This window comes from Plectropomus leopardus, chromosome 4 (genome assembly GCF_026936395.1).
Source record: "Plectropomus leopardus strain MGB_pleo_1.0 chromosome 4, ASM2693639v1, whole genome shotgun sequence".
NCBI classification, from domain to species: domain Eukaryota; kingdom Metazoa; phylum Chordata; class Actinopteri; order Perciformes; family Serranidae; genus Plectropomus; species Plectropomus leopardus.
In genome coordinates, this window is record NC_142179.1 from 20,962,411 (window position 1) to 20,973,905 (window position 11,495).

Genomic DNA, 11,495 nt, shown 5'->3' on the forward strand with positions numbered 1-11,495 from the left:
CACTAGAGATGGGGGAACAAAATGGAAAGCTGACTAAAAGACAAGCTTTAAGTGACACTTAATTTGAGATACCCAGGCATTCTCTCAGCTCCAGTAAACAGGATCCATCAAACTTCGCCCAGAGCCTGTATGAGTTTGCAGCTGTCTGTGGGGATGGGCACAGTATGCCTGAGAGGCCCTCAGTCACCAAGAGGACTGATGAAGAAATCAAGTGCTTTAAAAGTTCCTAAAAACAACAAGAAGAGGCGCAGGAATGATAATGACACTTTCAAAGAGCAAATTTTCATCTCATCCATGTCTACAGCAACACTCAGAGCGTTTCCTTCTTTAAAGACAAACCCACCAAAAAAAAGCATGACAGAAGCTAATGACAGCCTCAGAGAAGACGACAGAGAGGGTAAAAAAAACAAAAACACACACACACAAGTGAGCTGGTGAAGAAGTGAGAGAAAAACATCGAACAGCTGCTTTCTCCCTTCTTCCCTTTTCTCATCCCAGGAGAGGGTCCCATGCGATCTCCCTGATCCTAGTTTGTGGCTGACAGAGGGGACTGCAGCTCTGCTCATCTCCCGGCTCACATGCTCCGTGCCCCCCCGCCGCCCGCCTCACCATCGCTCCGCTGCCAGGAGGAAAAGATGGTGGGGAGGGGGAGTGGGGGGCTACATCAAGGAGAGACTCTCCCAGTGGGTTCTCGTCAGTTCCAGGCCATTGCACCTTGCTCGCTGGGATTTTGTTTACACACACACACACATGCGCACGTACACACACATATCCATGCAGAGGCAGATGACTATTAATGGATACAATAATATGGTGTGTGTTTTTGGCTGTACTGTCACATGTTTTGTGTTTAGGAACCTTTGTAATAATCGCTTTGGTGACAGATCCCTGGACGTTGGTGAAAATAAGAAAAGTTTGATGCCTCGTGGAGCTTATTTAAGTGGCACAGGAGCAGATAACGTTCAATCAAAACCCAGTGATACGGTTGATGTGGTCAGCGGTAATGTGCAGCCAAAAGGCCTGACACACTTTCATGGTCTTTGGGGACGAGGAGAGAACGGCAGGCTGCCCTTGTGCGTTCAGTCTCTGCAGATGTTGCCTTGGAGAGCGGCTGACTGGCTGGCTGTGGTGACAGCTGGACAGCTGTTCCTATAGACGCAGCCACAGAAGCATGCCACGGAGATGGGGGGTGGGGGATAGCGCTGTATGTTTAGTTTATCTGTATGAAGTTCCCAGGACGTGCAAAGCTGTCACTCTTAGCAATGGTGCATGAGCCCAGATATGGAAAGATGGCACCGAAAGGGATATGGAGAGAGAGAGAGCACAGATGGGTAAATATCAGACACGGCTGACATTATTTGAAGAAGCTCCATTAACAAAACAGATTTTTTTTGTGAATTGTAATTTGTCTATCCAAAAATGAACAGACTAATGTGACACCAACTGGCTACACTTGCATAAGTCAAAACATTTAATTTGATCCACAAGGTCTGTTTTTATCGTCATAAACAAGTAAAAGTTTAATATGAACTTGATGGGGAATTTCAAATTAATTTTTTACTTCTTCATAAAAGAGGAGCGGAAGGAAATCTATTTCCAACAGCAGAGAGGATAATTGGCTGAGCATTAAAACGACTTCGGACTTTGTGCCAACATCAATGGCTGCTGGTGATGAAAGGCAGTTTAAATTGGGGTCATGTTCAGATATTATACCTTCATCCTGCCACTTAAAAACACAGTTACCTAAAATTATGGAGACCTGCTGGAGAACAGTGCAGGTTAAAGACAGCATATAGATTAACATCCAGACTGAGGAGTACAATTTGAAAAAAAAGCAGCCAGAAAAGAATTGAAATGTTGGAAAACACTCAACAGTATTAAATGTTGTCATCTGCTGAATAAACACACTGCAAATCATGAGTTAAACAGCTTGGATTGATGCCAGTCACTTCCGCCAAAACTCTCTTTTCCTAAGCAGGCCAGGCTATTCATTATGCCACAAAAGGTCAGCAATTTGTTCAACTCAATAAAAATGTTAATAAAACTAAGAGCTCACGAGAAGCAGCACTCATAGCCTCTGGTCGGCCATCAAAAAGCCAGAATATGTGACTGTGTGAGCAGATGCATCTATTTGAATGCAGCGTTGCCACTGCAGCATTACGGAGGTCAAGGGTTGAACAGCAGAAGCTATCTAGCAGGAAATATAGCTTTGGCCTCATCGTAATCCCGGTCAAACTCCACCAACTGCTCAACCCAGAACAGATATAAACACATGCTGACAAACACACACACCAATCTACAATAACCAGGAGTTGATAAGCAGCCCCCCTCCTCCATAAACACACACCAAAATCTCCAGCTCGCACCCTCAACCCACTCTGCTAAATAAACGAAAAGACCCATTAGGCAGATTTCAAAGGCCAGCAGTGGGTTTATAATTATATATGAAATCTTTTAGAGAAAAAAAGTGATTACTCTGGATGCAAGTCTGGAAGTGGGTGGGGGTGGGTTATTGCTAAGCAACCAGTCATTATCCTCCAGAGTGGAGCGAGGTGACCGGCCATCCGTCTAACTCCGGTGGCTTGCCTGGCTCCTGTGCAAACCCCCCTTCCTCTCTTTTCCTCCGCAACTCTCTCTCCCTCTTCCTCGCTCTCTCTCTGCCGTCTCCCCGTCCGAATACAAACAGAGATAAAGAACGCTGCAATCGCTCTTGACACACAAATAGGTTAACACAATAAAGCCGGCTTTGCCTGGCTCACTCGAGGGAGGAAAGCAATTCCAGCAGCAGGCAGGAGGTAATAAAACAGGGCTAGGAGTGTGTGTGTGTGTGTGTATGTGTGTGTGTGTCTGTGTCAGTGTGTGTGTGTGTCCATACATGTCCTCATGTCAATGTTCCTATGTTTTTGTATGTGAGTGGAGGCAGGCACACATAAGCTCTTTGGCCTCGGGGCCTAATATCCCACGGATTTCCAACCCTTTTCTTGACACAAATAATAACACGGGAGAAAATGACGGAAATTCCAGGCTACTCCTCCATTTAGATTAAGGAAATGGTTGCTTTATATTAACAATATAGCTGACCTGCATCAGCCCTATACAAACACATAAACATTTCCCTACGGGTTATATGCCGGCTCTCTTGTAAATGCTCTCCGGCTTGGTTAAAATTCAACAAGTAAAATTGAATGAGTTTTATCTGTGCAAGCCTCAGCTTACTCTCCCTGATGTGGCTGCCAGGCCTGGCAATAAATGATAAAAATCTCCAGAGTTTTATTAAATCGTGTTGCATTCACGCTGAACTGAAGGAAAATGGTGAGGTGGCTTCTGCAATTACAATCCGGACCAGACAACATTGTTTTCTCCAGTCAGTGGAAATTTCATTACCTTACAGCAACCGCCTTAGAATTGGGTAATAGCCTCTTTTTGTCACAGACACAAACCGTCTGTGGGAGGTGTGACACTCCATAAGTGTTATCCATTTGCAACAATGTGCATCCAGCCAGTCACAGTCCGGATGCTGGTCAGCATAATGTGCACCGTTATTCAGTGATATGGAGGGACTGAATGGTGGAAATAGCGGTCAATAGCTAATTCCTGGATTGACTGTCATGTAATCAAAGGCACTGAACCTTAATACATCCATGCGGCTGACGTATCTTTCCTGCGGCTGTTATAGACAGATGACGTAGGTCACACATAGCCTCATCTCCTGTGTGTCAATAAACAGAGAAAGGGTGAGCACGTTTTTTTTTCTTGTGGAATGACTGAACTGTGAAAGAAACCCCAATTAAAGCCCGTGTAGACAGTTTCATATGTTCAGGTCATACAGGATAGCCATTTGTAGGTGTCAATCAATCCCCTTGCTTTTACCTGCTGTTCCTTCAACCAGATAATCAAACAGCACAGATGTAAAGTGGTGGTCATTGTCAACAGGGAATAAATTACCAAAGCATGACGAGAAAACACCTTATCTGCCTGATGTATTTCCTGCTTCTGCAGAAAGCTACAAAGCCCGAGGGAGAGCAGTCAACCAAAATGCAGGGAGATGGAGATTAGGATGATGTGCAGTTCCTTGTTCCATTAAAGTTTGATCTTCCTCAATAGCCGAGGAGAATCAGATATCTCCCATTCAAGATTAAAGTACACCAGCATAGAGGGAGAGATTAATCAGAGGCCTGCATGAGATAAAACAGCCTTGCTTCTGGCATGGAAAACAGTGGCAATAAAGAGTTCAGCTGATAATGTGAAACATGGTGAGGCACAATAGCAAATCAAACAGCACGCACGGGCCTGCAAAACAAATCAAAGCGCAGACTAGACCGCGATGCAGTGGCTGAAGAAGTACAGCAGAGACTGATCTGATAGTAACCAAAGCCTTCATTTTATTACTGGTTAAGGTTGAAGAGGGCACACTGAGGATTTTCCCAGTGTTGCTCACTGTCGCCAGGCTCTCATTCCCTCTCCTCCTCCTCTCCTTGAGATCAATGGCGCTGGGGTGATTTCACAGCAGCCTGCACTGTCACCCAGAACAAATCAATGTGACCATGAGGAAGGCAAGAGCGGCATTGTTTTTAAGGAGAGCAAATTCGCTGTTGGAGAGCTTGTCAGATTTGCTTTATTCTCTTTCTTCCACCAAGAACACTTTGCAAGGAGCCTGCCTCCCCTCACTTTTCTGCCTGGGTTATGAAGCAAACTATAAACTGCACAGCTTCTCTATACTAGTGTACTCATTAACCACATATAAACTGCACACATCCTGTTGACTATATTTCACAGGGCACTTTCAAACCAAAGAAATGGACTAACCGCCCTAACCTTTCCAAATTAAAGGCTGTACATTAACCTCAGGGGCCTGCTGAGACGTGACTTCCATTCAGTCTGACAGGGGCTGAAGGGGGAAGAGAGGGAGGAGGTCGGAAGATCGTCGCTGTCCGTCATGTGCTAAGTGGCTGCAGATAGCACCGATGAAAAGCTGCCAACCACCACCTGAGCAAAGCTGTGGTCAGGTGAACCTTTTCACCATAACAGGAAATGATTGGCGGAGTAACGAGCAGAGAACCACACAGCGTCTCACTAACATATAGCACTCATCAGACACACTGCAGGGGTGCATGTATGCAATCACACGCCTGGAGTCTATTTTTGTGCTGCTACTTCACATCAAACACAAACAATGCTTGTACTGTAAGCTGTTTATGAACATACAATGTATTTAAAGTTGTCTCAGTCAATTTATGGAAGATTTTTGTATACATTTGTGTGATATGAAGCTAATAAGACTGAGGGCCAATCACCTAGCAGTAAAATAGATATAGTGCTCAGTTTGATGTGTTGCAGCGAACTACATCAAGCATAAAGAAGTGTGCAACCTGCAAACACTAAATCAAATACACAAACAGAACCATTCCTGCTCATCCTGCCTGTACATTTTATGTCGGATCCCATCAACACCGTCATTTCTGCTGGAAACTGAGCGCCGCTTTCACCTCTATTCATTCACACTGACTGGCTGAAGGGTGTGTTTATTTCTCTGCAATCATTTCTGCTTTTTGTTTTATGTTGCCTTTTTTTCCCATGCTCTGTCTCCACATCCTGATGCGCAAGACAAATCTGGCTGCAGGGACAACAGAGTTTATATTAAATCATGTAATATTGTAAAGTACAAGAAAGGGCACGTCTCTTTTTGTTTGCCTGCCACATGAAAAGTGTTCAAACACGGACTGTTTGTAGACTTTTCCTGATATGAAACACTTTGATCAGGCGTCTAATGAGCTGCTGGTGACATGGCTTTGAGAGAAAACGTTCATGTTCCTTAAAGTGTCCGATGATATTAAGAAGTAAGATGTTTTTCTGGGATAACAGGAAAATCTCATCTTTTCTTTGACAGGAGCAGAAAATGTTTTTCACAATTACTTACATTGACGATATTTTTTTCTACCAATAGAGCTTGTGGACAGTAAATCTGTTTTTAAAATGCTTTTTTTTTTATAAAGACGCACTTTCATTAATAGAGTCCACACAAGAATTGACATGCATGGCTTATACACTTCAGGGGTGGGTTGATCTTTAGTAACACACACACCCTCTCTCTCTCTCTCTCTCTCTCTCTCTCTCACACACACACACACACACACACACACACACACACATCTGTATCTACTATTTTAGTCATCTTAAGTGCCAAAATGAGTTTTGCTGCCTCTGGGTAGGTGTTGAGACAATCAAACCATGCAGGGATTAAAAAAGATTAATACACAGTGCAGGAAATTAAACTTCAGCGACTTTAACGATATTCATGAGTGGAGCTCACTTATTCACTTCAGGCAGGCGCTTTAATAAGCAAAGAATACAGTAAGGAACCCAAACGCTATCAATCAATCAAACTGATATGCAGTTTGAGTTGCAAATTGATAAAAAGCACCAGGCTTCTTCTGCTGTATTACTTTTATTAAGATGATGCTAAAATATGTTCTCCACCTTCCAGCTGTTGAAAATGAGCAGAGCAGATCAGATTTTACTTTAGCAATTTATGTTTTTATAAAGTCATCGACAAGTAGAAAAGAATAATTTGCTGATGTGATCAGGATTTATGCAACACAAGTTTTTTTTAACCGGGATGTATTTTCAAGATTATTTCTGGACTTTTTTTGGCTCTGTTTGACAGTTGATAGTAGAGAGCAACAGGAAACATGTTGAAAGCAAGGGGGAGATGAAATGTGAGTAAAGTCTTGCAGCAGGACACTTGAAAGTCCAATGTTACAGAGAAAAAAAAAAAGATCTAACAGCAAGCCAAAAAATAAAGAGGCAAAACAAGAGCTACAAACTCCAAAAGGTAATTCAGTGACCTAGATATTAAAGCTTTTCTGCCATTCTGTTCTCCCCTGCCTTGTCCAACCTTCATGTTGAGTTAAGGCAAGCATTATGCTGGGAAGACTATTTGTTTAGGTGAGGAGCAGCCGCAGAGCTAATATGAGCACAATTTGCTCAGCAGGTCATAGGCGCAGAGTGGAGGAAGTAAATGAGGCAGTTCTGCCCCCTCGGGTGCAGCCCCTGCCTCATACATCACTGGATGTTTTATTCAATACAGCCAGGAAGGCTCTATGGCAGGTGCCCTGACTGTGGGGGCGCCTGCCCTGCTGTAGGGGCCCATATTACATTCAGTGAGCTGCCTGTCTGCGGGGCTGCTGGAGAGAGAATGACTGGAGCCAGTGAGGAAGATAAATTTTGAGGATGCTTGTAGTCTAATGATAAAACATACTGTGTGCAGCTTTTTCACTGCACAGTCAGCATAATGTGCAGGCTCATTTATGTGCAGTGTGAGCGATGAAACTAAATATTGCAAAGCAACCTCAGCAACCCGTGAGGCTCAAAGTTCACACAAGTGGAAACAGCCTAAACTTTATCAACCAGCATTCAGATTCAAACAAAACATGCACTCCGGATAATCAGACTTTTTCTGTTTGCATTCAAGGCTTGGGCTGCAGAGGATACATTTGCTGAAGAATTCACAGGACAATGACAAATTGCCTCCAGACCTCAATGCAGCATAGAGCATCATCCATGTCGCCGAGCACAAAGTGAAAAGTTTTACAGTGTTCTGCGCACATCTCCATGAATTTTACGAGTTCCTTGATAAAAGCTTGTCACAATACGCAGACACGCTATAAAAAGACACTGTATATCATTAACACTCCAGGGTGAAAAATCACTAATTGCAGCAGTCACTATAGTCACCCTCCCCACACGCGGTGACGCACGGGGGCGTGCAGATGAGAAATTTGCACCTTTTGCTCTGAGCCGCAACTCCTCTAGTGCCACATATTCTCCTGCCTGTGGTGCCTGCGGTGCGATACCCTCGACAATACACTTAATTGCTACCCATACTTGAAAAGACCAATATTACACATCAAAGCAGTTCCTAAAGCCATTCGGGAGCGGCTCTCTAACAAGTCGATTTTACAACACTTCCTTTATTGTGGGTCACGCATGGAAACAAAGGGTTTAAATCTGAGACATCGTTATGTTGGCAGCACCCAAAAGGGAGCATTTACAAACATTCATTATTTTCTGCTGCTCCTCCATTTACCATCCCAAAAGGATCTAGCCAGGCTCTGGCTGTAACTACGTTAATGGTTACAAAGAATGACCCAAACCATTCTGACTTAGATAAAAAAAAAATTTAAAAAAAAGACCAGAAAAATATATTTACCATAAATTGCTCCGTAGTGCAGACTAGAACTCCATGCAGATTGTAGCATTCACTGAGCAATCTGCCTCATACTTCTGCGGTCCAAATTAAAAAGGATTCATTCTGTTCTCCAAAATCCAGCAGCCGCTTTGTCGATGTCAAATGTTGATTAAGTTTATCCTCCTCTTCCGATGGTATGCAAATATACCGGTAACCCTGCGAATTAGATTCCACACTCTAGCCTCTAGCATGCAAAGTTAATAAGCTTTGCCTTTTTTCTCGACTCGGCTGCCAATTTTTGTCGAGGGCAAAAGCGCAGGTCGGCAATTTCAGGAGCGTCCTCGGAAGGATTGCGCACCAAGTGCGCTTCGTGTTTTTGACGTTTAGCCTCCGGAGCAAAGTAAAAAAGGTCCTGGTTGCTCTTCTTGTCGCTTGTAGATTCCTCCAAAAAACAGCGCTGATAATCGACAGACTGGATGGTTGAACTGCTACGCAGTATTCCAAAATCCACCGCTGTTACGCACGGGTTTAAAGTGGTCCGCCTGCTCACTACGGACGACCTTAGGTGAAAAATATCATGCTAATGTTAGTAATATTATCTAGGCAATATTGTGTGAAGGTACCCTGAAAGAAATCAAGGCTGGGCCAAAGCAGCTGCCTGAAATATCCTAAACTGATGCAATGTAAAATCCCGGTGATCAGGCTCTGCTCCGTCCGTCACTTTCTCCGTGGTGTCGGCAGCCTCTCTGAGATGTCTTGCCTCCCGATTCAGACTCAGATTTCCAGCCGAGGCTGTGGAGTAACCTCGAAAGCGAAGCTCCGAGATACTCTCTTTGGTGTAATAACCAAATAAGAAATGGTTACGTCTGAATAAAGAGCTAGCTGCTTGAGGCAGCTCCGGGATGCGGTCCTGCCCTTGTGCCGAGCTGCCGAGACTGACAATAACCCGGAACGCTGCAGACTGTCAGGCTGCACAGACCGCCCACCGACCAATCACTGTACTCAGGGAATAGAAACATTCCCACGGGTTGGCCAATCATCGGTAATTGAGGACTGTTACCATAGAGATGCTCGGCGTCCAAGCGTCTGAAACCACGTTGTTTATTCGCGGAAAAAAAAAGAAAAAGAAAAAAAAAACGTCTGATACAAATTGCCGTGGCAGAATGTAGATTGAGATCTTTAATCACTCCTTTATCCTTATCAACAGCCCAGTTAAAGGTTAAAGGCAGCGTCCCTTTATGAGAGGACCTGGACTCAAACCTGCAGGCATCTGCTCTGCAGACGTGCCCTTGAGCAACAATCACTTCAAGCCGCTTGAATGCTGCTCCGGAGCTGGTCTACAGGGAGAAATAAAGTGTTATCATGCGACTAGAATACAATTAAATGTGATTAGCATGCAGAATTAATCTACTGTTTATGAATTGGCGACTGTAAAATGCTATTTAACTTAATTGGTTTGAAACTCCTATAGGAGAAATATTCCATACAGATAATAAACCTTGCAATATTGCAATATCAAAAGTTGGCCTGCTGTGTGATCATCAGGGTTTATTGTCCTTTTTGAGCTCAGATTTATTAAGTGATCTGTATTAACGAATCACATGTACCTCTCACTAAACCTGACTCCTGCACTGTAACATCTGACAAGTTGATCCTACTTTTAATCTTCAAATCTAGGAAACAAATTGCCTTAATCATCTTGAGTTATGTTTTTTTTTATATTTAATTGTTAAGTTTACTTAAAATTTAGCTGTATTAACCTACTTTTTGAAGTTGTTGCAACTTAAAAATGACAAGTGCAATTACTTTGTTCTTTCCAAGTGGTAGTTGTGTTAGTAAACCAAGTTAGTCTGACTTACCTTCATCAGGATTTTTTAAATGAAGTTAGGATTTCTGCTAGTTATGTATTTTAAACATTCTTACGACTATACCAATATGACTGACTAGTTTGCAGTTAGGAGGATACAGATAAATAGCTCAGTATATTTGGTTTATTGAAGTTGCTAAGTTGTTAAAACATAGATTAAGTTCATTTTTACTGTTATATTTAAGTAGCAACAACTTCACAAGATTAACTGAATTCAAATAAATTTTAAGTAACTTTTACTATAAAGTAAACATAAATTAATACTAGTAGTTATATTTACTTGCCTTTGTCAAGGCAATCGGTTTTCTGAATGTATCAGAGTAAAATCAGCTTTTTGAATTTTACAGTGTATAAGAATGCATAAGCTTAAACATGCTAAATTACCTAAATGTATGTCAGGGAGACAATCTTTTGAAAAGTATGACATGACTGTCTACTTAACTTTGCAGAATTCCTTCACTGACACCTCCAGCTTATATGAGTCAGCTTATATGAGGAAACCTTGCAAAACACCTATTTTTGCAAAATGTCATTACAACAGTGCGGAAGTGGAGGGTTTACCTTGACAAAGGCCCTTAGCATTCCTCCTCTTCTTCTTCTTCTTCTGCTTCTTCTTGCCAACTGTGTCCAGTGCACACAGACCCTGGGACACACAAAGGCAGTACAAGCAATCACACATCATGGACTCTCATAATAAGCTGACGCTGGGAAGTGGGTGATGCAGCACTCAGCTTATGCCAGTGCTGATAAGAGCCTGAAAGTATTACCTCGGTCTGGCAGCCCGCTCCAAGAAATCCATCCTGAGCCAGGTCATCAATTCTGCCCTATCTGATTGCTCACCAATCCCTGGCAGCTCCATGTCGCTGTCCTGGCTTCTGCCTTTGAAATTCTCTCTATGACTTGCACTTTCATGCTAGTGCTTTCACAGAGAAATAGGTACATACTGTATGTACATATAGGGTCTTTTGTGTGGTCGCACACCTACATGGAAAAAAAGAAAAGAGTGAAAAAGCGTGCCTGGGGAGGTAAAAATTTCCAGAGCAATGGAGTCAATCCCTTAAATGTATTCACTGCAATCACAGCTCCCCCTCATTGCTGCAGTGGACCTATAGAGCATACATTAAATCCCGTGGAGTTCAATCATATCACCTACGCCGTGCGACTGGATAGTCAATCAAACAGATGAACAATTAATTGAAAATACTCAACCAGAGCTGTGTTGTGCTCCAGTGAGGCAGGCAGGCAGGCAGGCAAATAAGCCATTTGATTAGCTGATAAGCAGATGACTCAACAAACATTCAAGGCATGTTTACTGTGGTTTGATTAGAGTACGCCCAATACGCAGAAGATTGGACACAAATACGTTGTGAAAACACTCAGCTGTTCCAATCCCCAAGGCAGCATGAGGGCACATAAAAACAATGAATTATTTATGGGGGA

General features: G+C 43.0%; 1 protein-coding gene across 2 annotated transcripts in view; it reads right to left on the bottom strand.

The window, feature by feature from the left end:
* Nucleotides 1-10,712, bottom strand: part of fam222aa (family with sequence similarity 222 member Aa) — a 55,979-nt gene extending 45,267 nt beyond the window's left edge. Inside the window, exon 1 of one of the 2 annotated variants that reach the window (XM_042488701.2) lies at nucleotides 10,617-10,712. The gene's annotated coding sequence lies outside the window, so the exon portion shown is untranslated. Of the gene's footprint in view, nucleotides 1-8,209; nucleotides 9,137-10,616 lie in introns of those variants that run through there. The other variant, XM_042488700.2, reaches the window with a different exon arrangement.
* Between the last annotated feature and the right edge of the window lie 783 nt (nucleotides 10,713-11,495).